At 43.3% G+C, this 21244-nt stretch overlaps 2 long non-coding RNA genes across 2 annotated transcripts; one reads left to right on the forward strand and one right to left on the reverse strand.

Annotated features, from left to right (window-relative positions):
• Positions 1–138: 138 nt before the first annotated feature.
• Positions 139–10800, forward strand: LOC108309602. The gene is made up of 3 exons (XR_001827413.2): positions 139–330; positions 4076–4175; positions 10628–10800. It is a non-coding gene; the product is annotated as an uncharacterized LOC108309602 (long non-coding RNA).
• Positions 4050–14350, reverse strand: LOC108309601. The gene is made up of 4 exons (XR_005201464.1): positions 13529–14350; positions 10420–10492; positions 9197–9335; positions 4050–4474 (listed from the first exon to the last, which is right to left on the reverse strand). It is a non-coding gene; the product is annotated as an uncharacterized LOC108309601 (long non-coding RNA).
• Positions 14351–21244: the final 6894 nt, after the last annotated feature.

Below are 21244 nucleotides of genomic sequence, written 5' to 3' on the forward strand. Positions count from 1 at the left end.
AAGAGATGGAAGGGGCTGGTCACCACTCAGGCTGCAAGCAAGCCCGTCATGCCCGTCTCCCGAAAGGACTCCTTGTGTGCCTTCAAAATATCCTGATCCTTGACTTGATCTGCTTGGAATGATTGCAAACAATGACCCAGTTTCCTTTAGACCAGAGGACATTCTGTGCTCTCAGAACAGAATGCTACACATGGGAACGAGGTAAAGGGAGGCTTTGAGAGGTCAGCCAACAAGGTCCCTGCTTCAAGCCTAAAACCAATGTAATTAGGCTAAGATTGAACAGGATAAGGCTTTGCAAGGAACTTCTCTGGCATGTGAGGATTATCCCAGGTATATGAATTGGCTGCTTTTGAGTCTTCCTATGACTCTTGGAGGTAAATAGGGCAGGTGTTATTACTCTAGTTCTACAAATGGAGAAACTAAGTTCTAGAGGTCAACTAAAGAAGTTATCTAAATTACTGGCGGATGGGACACAAGAAACCTCAAATTCCTGACATCTGTTCCAGTTTTTCCCATCACCCCATGTTGCCCTTCAGCAGGGCTTAAGCAAAACAGCCAACACAAGTCCTAGCCTTTCCAGCTGGGCAGAAGTTGGAAACTGGCATGGATTTCCATTGGAGTGGCTGGGGCCTGGGGGGCTACAGATACTGCTTCTGCTTGCTTATCATGGCTCAGGAGGGCTGAGACTATTTGGAAACTCAATTTTTACATGGTCGGTAAAGGGAGTACAAATGAGAAAAAGGTACAGCAATATGCATTTGTGTGCATGTGTGTGTGCGCGCGCATACACTTGCGTGCACATGTGTGTGCACATGTGCACATGTCTGGGCACACAGGTGAAAAGACATTACTGTCATGATGGCTATTGCAGGTGGATGGAGCAGATTCCCTTGCAGGTCATCTGCAGCTTCATGGACACACTGGCTTCTTACTTAAAGCTTCTGCATCTCTGCCTGATGGCTTTTTCTGGCCACAGAAATTTGCTAAGCCCTTGCTTGGGGCAGCCCAGAAGAGCATCAAAGTTAAAGGTGCCTGGAGCAACCCTTAACCAATGAAGGATGGAGCTTGTTAAAAAAAAAAAAACAGTTTATGCTTTTTTCTTTTTCCCTGCCAACAGGAAAATCAAGGTGTTTTCCACTGAGCCTTTGAGAGGGACTCCAGGGGAAGTACAACCCAAGTGCTCTCTGTAGCATCCTGCTCCTGAACACTCCCTTTATCAGCTAACCTGCCTCTCTCTTTGTTTCTTATCCTTGCCACCCTACTGCAGGTGTCTTCCTGGATGAGATGAGACTCTCCAGGAGGACACCTGCAGTAGGGTGGCAAGGATAAGAAACAAAGAATGAAGATGGGTGGACACCTGTGGCCTCAACTGGGGAGGCTGAGGTGGGAGGATCACTTGAGCCCAGGAGTTTGAGGCTGCAGCGAGCTAAGATAACACGACTGCACTGCAGCTTGGATGACAGAGACCCCATCTCAAATAAATGAGAAACAGTGAACGGAATTAAAACAGTGAATGTTCATTAAAAATAATGCCAAATTGAAGCAAGCTTGGAGTTTTCTTATTGAGCACATGGGCTTCTGAGCAGGTACAGCCTCAGCTACTCCTCATTACCTTTCACCAGGCAAGCCACACCTGTAAGAGCTCACTTTCACCAGGCATGACTGAATTGACTTACTGTCTAAATTTCTCTTAGCACTGCAGCAGAGAGTTCTCTGCAGCATAGGAAGGTAGCATCAGAACTCCCTGGAGTAGGATCAGGTTCCTGGATGCTGCATTCCTATCAGTTCTCCTGCGTTCCAGCAGACAGCAGATTTGACTTGTAACCATGCAGACACATGAAAGCAAATGCGCACTCCTAACATTTTGAAACCTGCCTCCCACAAAACAGAAGGCACCCTTCCTCTTGCCTTATTCCCTGCCTTGCTCTTGACATTTTTACAGCCAACTTTGCATTTCTGACACTTCCCACTTGAATTAGCTCCTGGTCTCTCCTGGCCTGAGAATCCTAGTCACGTGACCCATCCCAGCGCACACTCTCAGCTCTCTTTACAGCCAGGCCACACTTCTTGCTTTGACATTTAGGGCCTGCCATTTCTTTTCCTCTTCTGCTCCAATAAATCAGGACCAGTTAACATTCACTGCCCCCCTGGGCGGTGTTTGGGGAAGCTGATGCTAGGCTGAGGAGGCTTTTCTGTGTGCAAGGAGGTGAAAGGCAAGAGTTGCCTTTCTGCTTCCATTCTGTGGCTTTGTGACAGTGAAAAATGAAACTCTGGGCAGAAGCCCAGGCTCCTTGTCCAGGCGTCTTGTCTGACTTGTACAAAGCTGAGTGCTGAAACCAGACAAAGCAACAATGGCTCATTCCTGGGTTCTGCCTTGTTTATGGCCCAGACCTGTACTGCTGGTTTAGCTCGTTCACCTCAGAAGGTCTGATGTGGAATGGAATGATCAGCAGCCTGAGGACACAGAGGCTGTGCCAGTTCTGATGCTCCTTACAACACCAATACTACATGCTGGAATGTGGGTTTAATCCAGCCTAGAAGCAAAGGGGAAGCAAAGCTCTCAAATGCCGGGTGGTGGGTGCCAAGCAATATCCTTCAAGGGCATGAACGTATGGGAAGATAAAGTCATCAGAAATAGAGAAAGCAGAAAGCAAGGGAAGATCGGAAATGGGAGACAGCAAAATGAGAAAAGAGGAAAATGAATACACGAAGTGATCATTATGCAGAGGAGTAGCTGGCTGCCACTTACAACTCTTTGAGTGACACTGATACCATTTGTCATCCATCTCTGTTTCAAAGTGGGGTCAGGAGCTAGGGGATGCATGTGCTCACTCCAGAAAAGACACATAGCTCAGATTTTCAAACCATGTTGCCTCCCATGGTTCACTAGATTAGAATTCAGCACAACTCTACATGCTCAACTGTGAGAGGTCTTAACCAAAGGGTTTGAAGATGCTTTATAAAAACTATATCACGTGTGCAAATGTAAAATGATATATCTTTCCTCTTGTTCATCACAAGACTTGAATACACACTATCAGCACAACCCCCAAAGTTAATTTTAAGATGCAGGTTTAGAAGATTCTTATTGAAAGAGACTATGACAGGTAGGCTGAGCATAATGTCTGTCATATAGCAGGTGCTCAATAAATGTCTGAAACTGAGTTAATGAATAATTGAAAATGAGAGACAGATCAAGAAGAGTAATTTAACAGGAAGATACTTGAGTATTCAACACAGATACTTTTCAGAACATCTGATTGTTTTTGTTCTGGGCCTCATGGATTTAAGGATGAGTGAGCTTTCCAAGTGCACACTCATGGGCTGGCCTGTGATCACATACACATGCACCAGGGTGCTAAGTGCAAGGAAGATCTGGACAAGGCACAGTAATGGCAGAGGTTGAATCTGGCCAGGAGATTCTGGAGAGGTCTCAAGAAAAACAGGTTCCAAAGCTGCTGAGGTCTCACCAAGCAGATCAAGCCCTAGAAAACAAACATGAAGACAGCAAAGGTATGAAACAGCTTATTGTGTCAGAGAGGTACAATAGTATGGCTAGGTCACATCAGACGTGTGTGTGTGTGTGTGTGTGTGTGTGTTGGAGGGTGGGGCAATCACTGGCTTTTTTGTTTACCATAGGTTTTTTAGTGCCTTCTATATGACCAAACACTGGCAGCAGTGGGTTTCACTTATTTAGCTCCTCTGGGGAAGCTGAAATCTCATGTATAAGCTATTGCCTTGTCATGAGGGAGTGTGTGAGTATACCTATTTCTAAGGCCTTATGGTTTATGGTAGAAGAGAATGATTTTTTATCTTCCAATTACCTCATTGTGCTTATTTGGTTTCTAGTCTGTATTTCACTCTGCTGTGAACTAACTTAGGGCAAAACTTTCCTGTTTCTTTGAGCACAGTGAGCACAAAAGGGTTTTATTGAATGGATGAATGCATGGATGGATGATGGCTGGACAGACAGGTGGCTGTTCAGAATCCTACAAAAGCCCTTAAGCTCTGCTGTTCTCTCCTAGGTCAGCAAATTCATTTTTTTTTAACATGATTACTCTTTGTTTATTACTAGCAGTGCATGTTTCCACGCAAGGTTCAGAGCCCAGAAGAAATCAGCATGGAATAAAAAGAGTCAAGGTTGGAGCCCCCAAATAACTTAGCAAGAATGCCAGGTAAAGGCTGTATAGGAGGGTGGCCAGCACAGACCCTGAGGCCTGGAAGGAAGGAAAGGGTTTGGAGGCTTTGCAGACCCTCAGACTCTCAGGCCCCCTAGCAGTATGGGCAGAAACAAGTCCCAATGCTGGAATATTGTGCACACATCTGCTGCAGAATGCCTTGGGAGCCAAAGGATTTGATGAAGCTCAAATCGGAGTAGATACAAAGCAATTATACTTCTGCATCCTTGGCTCCTGCCGCCCTGAAGCTCCATGGGGATGCACTTGTGGCATTTGGGTGTTTTTCTCACAAAGGCCTCACCATCTAATAAATTATCTATCATGTCACTGCTTCTGCTTGCCTCATTCTGACACTTCTCCCCTTCTGATTGTAGACAATAATTACCCTCTAATTGCTTAGATAATCTTGCTTATGGAGTTACAGCAGCAATGAAAAGCTGTCGTTTGTTATGGCTCCTTCTGAATGTTGATTTAAGCTGAACTACAACTCAGTTCGACCTGAAGAGCAACGCCCACTCAAATGAGGCAAGGCCTTTGGAGGCCTGGAACTGGGTGCCAGAACATGTTTCTTGCTTCTCTCCTGGCTTAAAGGCTACACCTGACTTGGGAGAGGTCACTTATCAGCCCCTCTGCAAACAGGGCCCTGCAGTAGGATAGATCCCTGTGTGTCTGAGGGCTACCCCCTCCCCACCACAGTGGGTAGAGAATGACTGCAGGAAGGCAGAGAGTGCACCCAACGTCCCCCACCAACGAGTGGATTTCCCTGCAATTCGATGGGCCTTTGACTCTGTGCCATTATCTCTTTTTTTCAAAGCACATAACCGAATGGCAGAAAAAATCACAAATCATTAAAATAATTAGTGTTTATTGGACACCCCATATTCACATTGCTTGGTGCTGGGTGTGGTACAGCCTGAGATGCTTATTTCCTCCAACATGAGCACAGAGTCTGTGTGGAAGGCATGGGGCATATATGGAAATCTGTGGCAGTGGTATCAGACACACTTAACGAGCTTCAATTTTCAGATGGGGTCAAATGGAGGAAGAGCTTGAGAGAAATGCCTGAGTGTGAGCTACAGGGCAGGCTTGGCAATATAGGTCACTTGGTTGATTAATTCCAAACTCTATTTATTGAGGACCTACTAAGTGACAAGTATGGAACAAGGCACAAATAATTTTTAAAAATAATGAACCATTGCCCAGAGATTTTGAGGTGCTCACACGCCGATAAGAATTAAAGTGTTAATATACTATATAAACAGTTGGAATACAATATCCATAGAGAGTAGTGAGTATAAGGAAAGCATCAAAGACAGGCTGATGGATTCAGCCAGAGGAGTTGGGAGCTAGCTTTGAAGTGGGCCTTGAAGGGTTGGTGAGCTTCTGTAAGGTTGGCTAAGGGCATTTTTGGCCTGCAAGCTGGAAGGACATGGAGTACTTAAAGTAACATGAAATAGTTCTGTGCAACCAAACAACATCTGGGGGAAGGCGTAGTGATGGGATGCAGCTGGAGAGAAGCTGAGACTAGTTATGAAAGCTTCCGAGTGTCCTGTGAAGGATGTGGGCTTTTCATTAATGGTTTTAGGTAGAAAGAGCGGGTAGAGAGCCTCACTCTGGCCAGTGTGGAGGGGACTGAATGGAAGGAGGGAAGGCCAGGGCCAGCAAGGCCCACCAAGAAGTGGGCAACATTATTGGAGCTACAGGAAAACCTTTCAGAGATGCATAGGAGATGGAGTTCATTTGGCTCTTCTGTTGCTTTTCTCTCTTCATTGCCTTTTAGGTACCCCTACACACAGTTGTCTTACAATTCTCCTAATTTTCTTATTCAGGAAGCCTTTCCATATGTTTCTCTTGGGCTCTGAGTTCTATCCTCTATTTCTGTAATGTCAGGCTGCACAACTAGTTTTGTCTTTGGTTGGGTTTGAGAGACACCAGGGTACACACTCAGGTTAGTGGAAGTTTCCCACCACAGGCTGGACTCAATGTGAAGTCCCTTCTTATGGCCTAAATGACTCTTTTCAAGTTGATAGATTCTCACCTGAAGCTGGAATTATTTGCTTAAGGATCTGGATCCCCTCTATGTACTCCATCAGGGGTGTTAATTATTCAGGGGTCAAGGCTCAGCTGGTCTATAAACACAAATTTATTGGACACCTGCTGTTTACACATCACACTGCTATTCCAGGTTGTGTTCAAGAAAAAGTCTAGACTCTGAGTCTCCTCAAAAGTCCTTTTAATCCTTTCCATTGCCAACAATGCTTGCTGCTGGCTTGGGACAGCCTCCCTATATGCTGTTGTAAAATGAATCTCTCTTAAAACACTCACAAAGCCTGACACATGTCAGTCAGCTGGACTCCCAGGACCTGCCAATGGAAACAAGAGAAGGGCTGGTCTCTGGACTGCTTTCAGACAATAAATCTCTAGCTATATGGAGGAAACAGCCAATAGCCTCTCCTTTGGAGATGGTAAATCAATTTGCCTAAAAACAAACAAATCTGCATTTCTCTGAGCCTGTTTCCCATTTCCCAAAGTTAATATATTCTGGAAAATAAAACAAAAGGAAAATAATAGGTTGATTCAGCACCTCCTATGTATGTGATTATCTGTGAAACATCATACTGGGTACTATAGGTTCATAAAGAAACCAAAGGTTGGCCTCTGACCTCATGGAGCTTATATTCTATTTGGAGATGTACAGAGCTGGATCAATACATTTAGGGGCTCCAACCTGAAATGATTATAGTCCTTCCTATCCATATATAGATATTTAAAAAAAAAAACAAAACAGAATTTATGTGTAAGCAAAATTTCTGCATGTTCTTATTGGAAAATTCTGGTTAATTTAACTGAAGATGAATTTTTATCATGTTCTGGTACTCTTGTTTTGTTAACTCTAAACATGGGATTAATCTGCCTACTAGTAACCCAGATGGGCCATAACTATGCATATCATAAGCTGTAAAACTGTATACATCAGATGATATTACAAGAAGAAAAGTACATAGTGGGTCCCTGTGTCATTCAGTGTTCTCCAGAGAAACAGAACCAACAGGAGAGGGGTATGTGTCTCTCTCACTCTCTCTCTCTCTCTCTCTCTCTCTCTCTCTCTCTCTCTGTGTGTGTGTGTGTGTGTGTGTGTGTGTGTGTGTGTGGTGTGTGTAGAAAGAGGGAGAGTTTTATTTCAAGGAATTGACTTAAGTGATTGTGGGAGTGGCTTGAAAGTCTAAAATTTGTAGTGTAGGCTGGCAGGCTGGAAACTCAGACAGAGATCAAGGTATACTCCAGAGGCAGGATTTCTTCTTCCTCAAGGAAACCTCAGTTTTGCTGCTAAGGCTTTTCACTGATTGAATGAGGTCCACCCAGAATAGTGACAATAATGTCCTTTACTTAAAGTCAAGTGATTGTAAATGTTAGTCACATCTACAAAATATTGCCATAGCAATACCTAGATGAGTATTTGATTAACTGGCTATTGCCTAGCCAAGTTGACACATAAACAGACCATCACAGTGCCCAGTAAAGGTATAGCCATGAGCACTGTGAATGTCAGAGGTGGGAATGTAAGGATGTGATACCTGGAAGGGAATTTAGAGATCACCAAGTTTAATCTCCTTCATGCACAGGGAAGGTGCCTGCCATGCTTGGTTTGTATGAAGTATCAAAAACAGGTTTTCCCAATCTAGTGGCATGTTTTATGTGAGGGATTCAAGTGAATTTTTAAAGGGGCATGTAGTCTGGATTCTTTCTTGATCAAGGCCTGATGAATCAGAATGTACATAGCAGATGTCCAAATAGTATTTTAAAATTTGATCACATTGGATCCAGGCCTAAGGCTTATCCTTTGCTGATAGGGTCCAAGACGATCATTTCACTGATATATCCCTAGAGTCTAGCCTAGTCTTGGTACATAATAGGTGTTCAAAAGCATCGGTGGGATTCATGAATAGCATGAATGCAAGGAATTCAGGCCAGTTGGATGTGCAACATCCTGATTCCATCATGGGAATGTAGAGACAGAAAGAAAACATTCCAAGCATGAATCTGAGTTTCCTCATCTGTCGGATGGAAATGCTAGTATATTACCTTTCTAACAGGTATATCCAAAGGAGTATATGAGCAAATACATATATTTAGCACAGCACTTGGCATATAGTAGGTGCTCAATAATCGGTAGTGAACACTATGACAATATTTCACACTATCCAACTCTAGCAGATGCTGGAGGTGCCATGCCCCGAGAACCTTTACAAGCCATGCACCCATCCTCCAGCTCTGGATGCTGAGTGTCAACAGCTTACAGCTACCCATTTTTCCAGAGAATTGCTCTCTACTGAAATAAGAGCTGCGTTCACTAGAAGGTTATGGTTCCTGCCCCCAGGGGGATAGCCCACAGCCAGTGGCTGATCCACAGGTGATCATGCTGCAGCCAGTCTCCAGCTGAGCTCTCCTCTTTCTTTTCTCCCTGCCTATTATGGTCCTCTCACTTCCTTTCTCCTGAGAGCTGAGCTCAATAAATCACTTGGACAAGAATCTTTGTCTTAGGCTCTGCTTCTAGGGAACCTAACTTTAAGACACTGTTATTTGGAGAGAGCCCCCAATTCTTTGCCTGTGCAATAATGAGCCATTTTCTGGTTGTGATTCTGATATTCAGACCCCTGGGTGAGTCTCTGCCACAGAATGTTCCTAGCTAGAAGAACATGGTCTTGCAACTGCAGCTGGCAGCTGGCACTTGGCTCATCCACAGCTAACCTCCCCATCAGCGAGGCTGGTGTACTCATCTTTGTGTTACATTTTGCTAAATTCTGCCTGGCCAAGTGCATTCAATCAGCCTAGCCTCTTCCGTAAACCAAATAATCACAAGTTCAACCACCAAGGCTTGAATTTCAGGGAAAACATTCACTCATTCACTCACTCCTTCATTCATTTATTCCTCCAACAGTTATGGAGCGTTGTCCACATAGCCAGGTACTGGGGATGTAGCCACTAACATAGATAAGACATGCTTTCTGGGAACTAACAGTCTGGAGGGAGAAATGGACAAATAAATAGGCAATTGCAAAAGAATTTGTGAGCCATTCTATAATATGATGCTTTGAGAACACAGAAGATATAAACCAGGATGGAGATCAAAATGGCTTGTTCTTCATTGCGGTTGACCTAAACAGAAATAAATAGAATAGATATCCCCTAGCACACTGCAAACCAAAATGATTACTTCAAAGAATAAGGTATCACATGTACAAAGATGTGTAGTTTTAAGCACAAAGAATGGTTGCCTAGTGATGGACTGAATAAAGAGATATAAATGCAAAGGACTCTGCCTCCTGTGTTATTACTGCTATAGCTTTTCTCCCACTCAAACACTCACTCCCTGGGACTCAAAGAAAGTGCTGCTGAATTAGATAGTTTTTCGTTGGGGACTGGCTAGATCAGTGGAAATCACAACTGGGTTCTCCCACTGCCTTTCTATACAACAGCACTGTGCCTCACCCGCAGACAATGTCAGGATGCAGTGGTCTCACTGCACGGCTGCCTTATTTTTACTTATTCCCCCTCTGCCATTCATCAGTCTACTCTGGCAAGACATGCAGAGGTTATGGCCTAATTATGAGGTTAGGAATGTTAATTGTTCTATGTTGATATTAGTGTAGCTGGTGCTAATGGGAAAATAATTACTACTCTGTGCCTTTACGGCCATTTTCATTGCTCTCTTGTGGTTTTGTAGTTATTTGGCTATAGATGGTAATGACTTAATATGTGGCTGCTATTATTGCTTTGACTATACAATTGGGGAGAGTCAGAAAAGAGGAGGAGTTTGGGAGAAGTTGGAGCCTTTTAAATGCTTTTACTTTTAAGGTTTTTTTTTCTTTTTCTTTGCATGGGGTTCTCTTGGGCTGTAAGAATGTAAAATTCTAAAAATACCAGTGTTTTGGTGATTCAAGAACCCCAAGATCTTAGTCATAAGTCAGCTGTTGGCGATTGTGTGTTGGGCTCTGAAAGCTAAGGAGTGCTCCTGGTCTCTCTGAATGCCACCTCCCACCCACTTTCCTGAATTGTAGGCCCAGAAGTCAATCTAGATCACTTCATGTCACTTATTCTCCAGTGCCCCACCTCCAGACACTCTTGAAGTCCATCAATTGTATCCTGAGCATCTCTCTTCTGTTGCCTCCTCTCTGGTCCTGATCATGGCTCTGCTCATTTATCATTTCCTTGGACTACTGATTGGCAACCACCAACTTACTGGTCTCTGCGCCTCTATTTTCAGACTCTATTTTTGGTTCCTTATTTAAAATTCTGCAATGGCTCTTCATTGACTACAAAATAAAATACAAACTCCTTTTCAAGACACTTCAAGAGCTAACCCTTGCCCATCTTTGTAACTTCTTCTTCCACATTTCCTTCTCGTTTCCAATAGCCCTGTGTAGCACTCATTATTTGTTCTTCTCCAGGAACATCATGCTGTCTCCTCTCACCTCCACGCTGGTGCATATGCTGCCCTTCCTCCCTGGAATGCCCTTGTCTTCCAGAGGCTGCTTCATTTGAGAGCCTTCCCTGATTCATCTAGGCAAATTAACAGATAATAACTGTTTTATCTAAATATTAAACTCCTGAAGGCAGGGTCTATATTTGTCTTATTTACCACTGTGGTCACAAGCCTGTTATATCACCTGGCCTAAGGAGAGTACACAGCAACTATTCAAAATAAGGAACCAAAGGCTTTGTTATGGTTTGGAATATGGTTTGTTTCCAAGTATGGTTTATTTGTTCCCACCAAACTCATGTTGAAATTTGATCCCCAATGTGGTGGTGTTGGGAGGTGGGGCCTAATGGGAGTTATTTGGGTCATGGGGGCAGATCCCTCATAAATGGTTTGTTGTGGTTCTCACCAAATGACTGAGTTCTTGCTCTGGGAAAGATAGACTACCTCTTGTGAGAATGGATTAGTTTCCACAAGAGTGGGTTGGCATAAAACCAGGAGCCCCTTAGGTTTTGCCTCTCTTCACAAGTGTCCACCTCCCCTTTGACCTTCTCTGCCATGTTTTTTGACTCAGCACGTGGCTCTCACCAGTTGCTTAGCAGACGTTGATACCGTGCTTCTCATACTTTCCAGACTGCAGAGCTGTGAGCTAAATAAACCTCTTTTCTTTTTAAATTACCTAGCCTCAGGTATTCTATTATAGCAACATTGAACAGACTTAGGACAGTCTTCAAGGCAAGACATACTTTTGACATCTACTTAGACACACAGATTAAAAGGTTACATAACCACATCTCTTTCTAGAGATAGGTTGCAAATGAATGTTTTCATGTATAACATTTCAAATACTATATTGAAACCTCATCAATTCAGACTAGTGGGAGCAGGAAAGAAAAAGGTTCTTTTAAATTTGTGATATATTTCAATCTCAGGCTTTTTTCCCCCCCAGGCCAGTTTATTTCAATATCTACCAAGCACCTACCATGTGCTAGGTATGGTCCTAGACATAACACTGACTATATGAACATAAGTATGACACAGTTTCTGACTTTGAGACACCTAAAGCCGTTTGATAAATGCCTTTCTGTAGACTTAATACACCTATATTCACTCTAAATATAGCTTGTTTCTTTAAATCATATGGTCATCTCTGCCTGGTTTTGTCTGGAACTTTCCTTCCTGCCTTGCCTATTTGGTTAATTATTACTTGTCTTTCCCACATCAAAACCTTCTTTGGCTAAGACCACACCGCTCCTTGTCTTCCTCCTTTCCTTCCCCACAATCCTTCTCTGCTTTCCTCTCCTGTTCTCCTAGGACCCTCCCTAGAGTCCTGTCCATTGTACCATCCTCACTCATTTCCTGCTATTCTGTGTGTTTCTTCAGGGCAGTGACCATCATTTTATTGTCTCTCTAGCACAGTGACTGATGCATGGGAGATGTTCAATGATCTTTAATATTGTTACAATGAATGAATAAATAAATGAAACTAGAATTTTTAACTAGAGATCCTGCATGCCTCTTTTTAATGAATTGTTTACAATTGGGAACACTCACTCCTACAGATCTAGGCCCCTCAAAATTCCTCAGTTTTCTCCCTCAATCAACTAAGTTAACATCTCTTAGAATCTTATTATCTAAGGATTGTATTAGATTCAGCCATAGGAAATTGCTGTGTTTTGTGCATCAAAAGCAGCTGAATACCAGCACATCATACAGTTCGAACTAATACTTAACAAATCTGCTCAATACTAACGGTGCCAAGGTGAACATCAAAGTGTCCATATTCAATGTTCCAGGTTACAAATGAGAGGAGTGGTTTTCTTACCTCATTCTGGGTTTCCCTGGCTTATGTCTCCAAAGCTATTCAGAAGAGTCTGCTAAGCCTGCTGCTTCTTTCAGCCTTCCTGGCTAGGTCCACAAATGATTAGTGTTGTGCAGAAATCATCCTTTTTAGAGTCACTTAAGAAAGGTTAGCATTTACAGCCAATTAGCAAAAGCCCAGTACAAAACCGATGTACAATAATTGTCTTTGCATACCAAATGGCACAATAGCTATTATTCACGCCATAGAGAGACTGTTCAGTGGCTGGATGGAGGGGTTTGGGGGATGGTAGTTTGGTGAAGTCCCAATTCATATTGATTGTCCTTGGGCCTTTAACTCTGCAGCCATGCTCTTGTCCTATGAGGCCAATCCTCCCACCTTGCCCCAGGACCAAGCTTTTGTGAGCTTCACAGCCTTTGCCAGAGACTTTGCTCCATTTCCAAAGCAAATGGTGCCATTGACTCTCAGCCTCTTGCCTCATTTCTTGTCTGTGTCACTTTCACCCCTTAAATGTCAAAACCAATATTTTTTTACAGGAACCACCCTAGATTCCCTCCTTCATGGAGACTGCATTTTCTCTGGTCACTTAAAATATCATTTCAGGATGTTGACAGATCACTTGGGAACCCACCCTCAGCGCTACTTTTACTTGGCTGATGTTGTCTGTTGCTCCTCTCTGTTCTTTACCACCTCCAGCGATAAGAATTGAGAGCTAACTAATCCAAAGGGGCAGGAAAAGGGACCGGAACATAGGTCTGCCTCCCAAAGGATCTTCCTTCTGCCATCAGTCTGGTTCAAATGTCATATAACTTTGGTGAAAACTCAGCCTCCACTCGCCTCCCTCCTCACACCTCATATTCCCCAGGCTGATCTGGAAAGGTGGAGGAAGAGAAGGCAGAAGGGAGAGGTGAAGCCCAAGAACCTGAGTATTTCTCTCAGGCAAGACTCAGGACTGCTATGGGCATTTAGAAGCTGAGTGTGCAAATGTGCTATGTAATTCAAGGCCACCACTGCTGCAGAGGCCAAGGACACCTTAGGAGGAACTCTAACCTGGCTCCCAGGGAGAGCTGCTTTCAGATTTCCCCTGTAGGTAAATTCACCCTTTTCACCTCTAAGCAAATAAGTCCTTGTTCCCATTTCCCATGGTTTAGTCTTCAGTTTAAGTCTTTGGTCTCCTCTGATCTGCCAGCTCCCATCTCTCTCCCAATCTTTCTTTCCTTTATTCTGCGACACCTGTTGAATGAGGCACATAGGGTTTGCAGTCACTTTAGTGTTCCTTGGGATTGTGAGGTAATGGGCTAGTGTTATCACTTTCTCAGAAAGTCTTCAAAATTATCACGAGGAGGTGAGGCATTCATCTCCTGGGAGGTGTTTGTGTGGTCAGATAAGATGATGGCTACATTCCATTCCAGTCCTGTCATTCAATCATTTTTCCTTAGTGGGCAACTCCAGGGAGCCACTGAGAGATGTGATAGTCTGAAGCACTCAGCTAAAATGGAATTCCAAACATGGCACGCACAACTTGGGTTTTTAATCATCCATCTGTATGTCTGCATGTAGTCTATGATTTCGGGTTTAGGTTCTTCTGTTTTTTTTTTTCTTCTCCTGCCCTTTGAGAGTTTAATAAAAGTCAGGGGCATCTTGTAAATGGTGACACAAGAATAATTATCAAAGACAGCTCTTGTACAATAATATATGGTACAAATATTAATGTGTGTGACTTTATCAGCTAGATTGCATGAATGTAAAACAGCTCCCACACTTTTTATCTGGATAGGCATTTAACATCTCTGTGCCTGTTTCCTTGTCTGTAAAATGGGAATTATAACAGGATGTACCTTAGTGTTCAGTGTAAAGATTAAGTGACTTAATGTATAAAAACACTTAGAACAGTATCTAGCAAATAGATGACAAAAAAACAAAAAACAAAACATGATCAGTAACAGGCGTGGTGGAAATATTTATCATCTCTCTTAAGAGTGTTTCTCTGCAGTTTAAAACTCAGGGAACCCCTTGAAGATGCCCCTGGATCTCCCGAAGTGTCTGGACCTCTGAGAATCCCTCGTTTATCGAAAGAGTCCCAGACTAGAGGTCAGAAGACCTGGGAATGCTCATAGTCCCACACACACCATTAAGAGCAGACCACGGGCCGGTCCTCATACTAGATTCCTGTTAATTTTTAAATTTTTCACCAGTTCTGCAAGAAGGCTATGTTGTCCCCAGTTCACAGACGAAATAAATTCAGAAGGGTTTAAAGGCATAGTTAATGCTAAGAGCAGAAAACACGGGTCTATCTGGAGTCTGGAGCCACTGTTAAGATACCCCTTTAAAATCCGGCCACATGGTTCTGAGAGTCACTCAATCTCTCTCTTATTTCTGTCGGCGTTAAACAGGAATATCACTATCTTGGCCACCTTGCAGAGTGAGATTCCAACTAGAAAATGTTTATGCAGGTCCGCCGTGGGTCGCGAAACCGCGGCAGGCGTAGGAACTACGATGCCAAACACAGCTAACAAGGAGTAGCAAGGCGAGGCGAGCCCAGCTGAGGAGAGTTGGGATCCCGCCTCCAGGCCCGTGGCCGGGGTTGGGCGCGCGGCTGAGTGGCAGGCACATTAGCCAATATAGCTGCGGGAGACGGCAGGGGCGGAGCTACCCTTTGGCCGCGCTCGGCCTTGTGGGAGAGCTAGAGGCCGCCGGCTAATCGGCGTTCCTCTCATAGCTGCTGAGGGTCGTCAGAGAGCCTTGCCTGTGGGGATTTATCTAATCCTAGAGCGCTGACGGCGGGAGCAGGAGAATCCTGGCGTTAGTCCAAGGGCCTGGCGAAATCTCTTTAACGAGAACTGCAGGCTGTTGGTGATGTCACGGTGCCGTGCCAGTGACCTCGACCCCCTCTCGCCCCAAGGAACACTCACTGGCTGTGGATTCTGGGCGTTGGGACCCCCGGGACCTGGGCCTTCCGCTTCCACTCTCATTCCTGAATGTTAAGGGGGCAGGGCCGGACCAGGAACAAGGGAAGGCTGGACAAATAGCAGGGACGACTTTTTCTCCCGGAAACAGACATTTGCAGGCCTCCTAGAAGGAAAAAATCTAGAAACAGTGGGATCTGGGGAAAGAAGGACGTGGTGCTTCTCACGTCTTGATGGGATCCCCTTTGCTTTTGGGACACCACCATCTCTAACCTGCTTTATCGTCATAATTTTCCGACTGGATTTCCTGTCCCAAGATTTGCCCATTCCTGGCAGGCCCACTCCAGCCCAGGGTGACTGCTGGCAAACGCTGCTGATCGCCACATTCCCCAACTTAAACCTCCTTACAGGGTTTTCCCGTTGCCCTCGAGACAAAGGCCTGACGCTGAACTTAGCTCTAGAGGCAGTGGAGGTTCTGGCTTCCTGATTACGGTTCCAACGCCATTTCTGACCACTTTCCACTCCCTTTCCCCCAGTCAGGGGTTTATGATATTAATAAATGAATGAACAAGCTAGTTCTAGAAATATCAGCAGTATTATCAGAGTAAAAGAAACCATTATAATCGGAGTGACGATGAAAACCTATTGTGCTCAGGTATCAAGCCCCTCAGATGGGGAAGTCAACTTTGTCCTGGAATCCAGGGAACCTGAAGTCTTGTTTGCTCAGCTACTAGATTTTTCTGCATAATCTGCCACAGGTTGCTTCCAGTCTCTGTTCTTTCATTTATAAAATAGGGCCAGTGAAGGAATGTTTTCTATACTCATATCTTTACCTTTATGAACTACTTCAAAGATAAATCCAACAGAACAGAGAGAAGCACCTTATATATTCAAAGTATTAGCAACATACAGTAAGACGCACACCATGATACTATGAATTACCTTTAATATCCTTTCCTGGGACACATAGAACTTGTACTTTATATATCATATAAGATAGTGGTCCCCAACCTTTTTCACATCATTCTTAAATGTTGATGCCTATGAGGTAAACATAGACACCAGGGACTGGTTTTGTGGAAGACACCTTTTCCACAGACCAGGGTGGGAGTGGGGGGAACGCTTTGGGATGATTCAAGCATATTACATTTATTGTGCACTTTATTTCTATTATTATTACATTGTAATATATAGTGAAATATACAACGCATGGTAATGTAGAATCAGTGGGGGCCCTGAGCTTGTTTCCCTGCAGCTACACAGTCCCAGATGGGGGTGATGGGAGCAATGACAGATGATCAGGCATTAGATTCTCCTAAGGAACTTCCAACTTAGATCCCTGGCATGTGCAGTTCACAATAGGGTTCACACTCCTATGAGAAGCTAACGCTACTGCTGATCTGATGGGAGGCGGAGCTCAGGCAGTAATGCAAGTGATGGGGAGCAGCTGTAAATACAGATGAAGCTTCGCTTGCTTGCCTGCTTCTCACCCCTGCTGTGCGGCTCAGTTACTAATAGGCCATGGACTGGTACCAATAGGTGGCCTGGGGGTGGGGAACCCCTGATATATGATACCCAAAGTTTATCTTTATATCAGGCATTCATTTAAAACACCCCACAGATTTCTTTTCTTATGGCTACATTTGAGGAGCAGCCTGGCTTGCAAGCATTGACCGATTCTACTCACCACCTGTGTACTTAATGGAGGGAGCCATGGGGGCCTGGAGACAAGATGTAGAAGATATCAGCTAAGGAACCCAGCTTAGATGAGGTAAAGATGGCTTTGTCTTGAAACTTTGAGAATTAATAGTCACAGAGGAATTGGAATACCATGAAAAATATTAGAATGTGGAGTCATGGGCTGCTGTAGGTCCTTGTTCATACCACCCTCTTAATTGCCTCATTTTCTCTGCCTTCAGTGCCCTTTCCCAACCTGGAGTGCTTCTCTCCCTTTCTTCCCCCAAACTCCCAACATGCATATATTTTTCACTTAGCTAACCCTTGAGAGATAGAATACATTTTGAATGAATGAATGAAGAAATGAAAAAATTATGGATGGATCAATGAACAACATGGGCACCAGAAGATCTGAGTTCTTTTTTGGATGAGCACAACAACCTTGTGAAATAAGTAAGGCAACAATTTATGGTGCCATTTTACAAATGAGGGGACTGAGATTCAGAAAGTTAAGCGACTTAGTTGAAGACATTTAACAAAGTGGCAGAACCGGCCCCTAACCCTTAGGATTTTTTTCCTCCCACAACATCATAATTCTTGAAGGCAAGAAAGTCTTAATTTCCACATTTTCAACTGAAAACAAGCCTTCTTTAGAGAAAAGACTGTATATACACCTGTCTCTTTCACCACCTCCTTCCCTAGGCAAGTGATTGCAGAGGCCAGCCAGTATTCACAGGCTAATTTTACAGACAAATCTAAATGGAAATTGGCACCTGTTAGGAACATAGTCAAGAAGAACTGGACATCATGAAATTTCAGCCCATTTTTGCACGTTCTTCTAGTGGAAGACTTCAGCACAGTTCTCTGTCAAAGGAGTCTGTTTCCATGGCAGGGGAGGAACTCAAGGAGGAAAGAAAGAGAAATAACAGAGCATATTTTCTTAGAACTATTTCTCCAGAAACACTGATAATTCAAAGGGCAAGGGCAATTAAGTGATTAGAAGTGCAGCAGTGAGTGAGCTCTAAAAAATAGAACAACTCTTTAGGTCTCTTCCAAGGGACAAGATAAATGAGAAACTTGGGCAGGAAGATGTTGATGTGAGCACATAAACCTCACCTTCTTTGCTTGCTCCGATTCACATCTGTTCCTACAGACTGAAGCTAGACTTCCCAGGTCTTGAACCCTGGCTCTACCACAAACTAGCTATGTAATGATTCTTAACCCTAACTGCCTATTCCCATCTCATAAAATGGGGATAATAATAATTAACACCTCCCTTGTGGATGTTGTGAGAATTAAATGAATTCATTTATATTAATTCCCTTAGATCAGTGTCTAGAACTTTGTTAATGGTATTGTCACTATCTTCATTATAGCTACCTCTTGGTAATTGAAGCAGAGTATATACTTTTAAGATAGTTATTTTCAACTGGATTTTTAAAAAGAGGGAAAGATTGACCAGATTATCTGAGATGCTTTTATATATTCTGGCATTCCTCCTCGATCTTACATTTCTACCCTTCTGGAAATTAAGACTGTTTAGGTCTGCGAACTGGGCCTGGTGGCTCACATGTATAGTTCCAGTGACTTGAGAGGCTGAGGCTCTGAGAGGATCACTTGAAGACAAGAGTTTGAGACCAGGCTAGGCTACCTAAAGAGACACCCATCTCTAAAAAAAACCTTTTGTTTTGACTTAGCTAAGAGTAGTGACGCATGCCTGCAGTCCCAGCTATTCAGGAGGCAGAAGCAGAGGATTGCTTGAACCCAGGAGTTCAAGGTTGCAGTGAGCCATGAGCATGCCTCTGCACTCCAGCCTGGGCAACAGAATCAGATCCCAACTCTTTGAAAAAAAACACCTACACTATAGGTCTGTGATGGGAGATGGGCATGTATATTTAGAAAAGGCAAATCTGAAATGCTTTGTTTCATCTTACCCCTAAACCTAACACCCAACCAGAATCCTATCTTAAAGAGATTTCTCTGGAGACTAACAGGTATATTTACTTTATGAGGATTACCAGGATAGTATAAGCTTGTGTGGGACTTGTGCATATTATGAAGTCTATCAGCCTGTCTAAGAAGAGCTGCACTGAAACCAACCCAACTTGTGATTCCAGTTTCCTTTTGCATTATGGATATGCTAATGAGCTGCCTAAACTTAGAGATGATATTATCATGATGACACTCTCTGGGGAAAGCCCTAGTGATTTAAAGTTTGATCATATAGTATTTTACTCTGTAACTGACTTTTTTCCCCACTTAATAATCTCTGTGGATATCTTTCTAGGTTCATGCATATAGATCTAACCCATTCTTTTTTATAGCTGCATGATATTCCATAATATATATTTCCCATTCTTTCTTCAAACATTTCTTATTGCTAGAAATGCAGATTGTTTCCTACTAGATTTTTTTTTAACCATGGAGCATCTTGTTGTAATAAGCATGCTTGAACATATTTTTCTAAATGCTAGGGCATGCTTTTCTTTTCTCTTAAGAGAGAATCACCAAAGTGTAATCATTAGGTCACTAGATGTGCACGTTGGTAATTTTAGAAAATATTGCCAGAGAGATTGAAACAATTTACCACTGGCCCTCCAGCTTCTCCTGGGCATGCTACATACACTGTGGGAAGGGGAAAGGCTGACCTAGAATACCTTTAAGTGGATGCTGCAGTGAATATGACAAGACTATGATTCATGGATTCTTAAGTGTTTTGGATTTTATGGGTCAGATAAAACCTCATTTAATAGCATGCTATCTGTCCTTTGCTTAACATAACTGCATCCATGATGTGGCTGAATTAACCACCTACCATTGCACAGCCATAAGCATCAATACACCCTTCTTCTCTATTCCTAGTTTTGTGTGATAACCTGCTTGAGGGAGAGAGGGAGTGGGTTGGAGCAGATGCTAAAAAAACTGCAGGGGTAGGAAAAGGAACTGTGAAAGGGGAATTCATGTACACTGAACCCAAAGACCCTAGGAAAAATGACAGGCAGCAGGATAGTATCTATTTCCTTATTTTCCTGTTCTCTCTCTGCTCAGAGACATTCTCAGTGTAATATCTGCTGACTTCTGTAACACCATTCTGTAATCTTTTGCCAATCCAATAGACTCTGTGTTGTCACACTTCATCAGCTGTTATAATTCCCAATAACTAGCACACATTGACGTCCCATCCCTGAAAAGCTGGCCTAAAATAAATGGCTTCAGGGGACTTAATGATAAATCAGAGGCATTCTGAATGGATTCTGAAAGTATTCTAAGTCAGAACAAATCCTCTCTGGAATCCAATTTGGCTGTTTCATTACCAGTTCTATCTCCCGCATGCAAAAAGATGATAAACAGCATTGTAAAGATGTAGATGAGATTGGCTTTTGTGACCTAATGTTTCTGGTGAAGAGACAAGTACAAGCTGTTAAAACAGGAAAAATGCACACAACCCCCTGGCAACAGTATATTATAGGCTTCGTTTTTGAACAGGAATCATTTGTGATTTTACTACCTGGGAAACAAAGACCTGGCTGCTTCTGCATTTTGAAGTAGTTTAATTAACTTTTAAGTGTGCACAGAGAGCTGGTACAACTACTCTACAAACTAAAAGCCACAGGAAAAAAAGTAGAAGGTTGCCAGATATTTCTTATCAACCCAGACCAAGATTCCTTAGGGGCATGTATCAGAGTAGTGAGAGCACAATTTCCAGGACCAGTCTCTGCAGGATGAATTCCAGCGAGTGAGTTAACCTCTCTGTGCCACAGTTTCTTCATTTGGAAAATGGGCTAATAGTAATATGGACATCATTTTTTTAAGTGGCACTAAGAGGAACCAACAGATAACAAAATGGAAGAGAGTGTATGGACAAAGAGGGAAAGTTTAAGAAATAAATCTAGGCCAGGTGTGGTGGCTTACACCTGTAATCCCAGTACTTTGGGAGGCCAAGGCGGGCAGATCATGAGGTCAAGAGATCAAGACCACCCTGGCCAACATGATGAAACCCTGTTTCTATTAAAAATGCAAAAATGAGCTGGGTGTGGTGGCACGCGCCTGTAGTCCCAGCTACTAAGGAGGCTGAGGCAGGAGAATTGCTTGAATCTGGGAGATGGAGGTTGCAGTAAGCCAAGATCGCACCACTGCACTCCAGCCTGGTGACAGAGTGAGACTCCATCTCAAAAAAAGAAAA

This window comes from Cebus imitator, unplaced genomic scaffold (genome assembly GCF_001604975.1).
Source record: "Cebus imitator isolate Cc_AM_T3 unplaced genomic scaffold, Cebus_imitator-1.0 Scaffold94, whole genome shotgun sequence".
In the NCBI taxonomy this organism is placed as follows: domain Eukaryota; kingdom Metazoa; phylum Chordata; class Mammalia; order Primates; family Cebidae; genus Cebus; species Cebus imitator.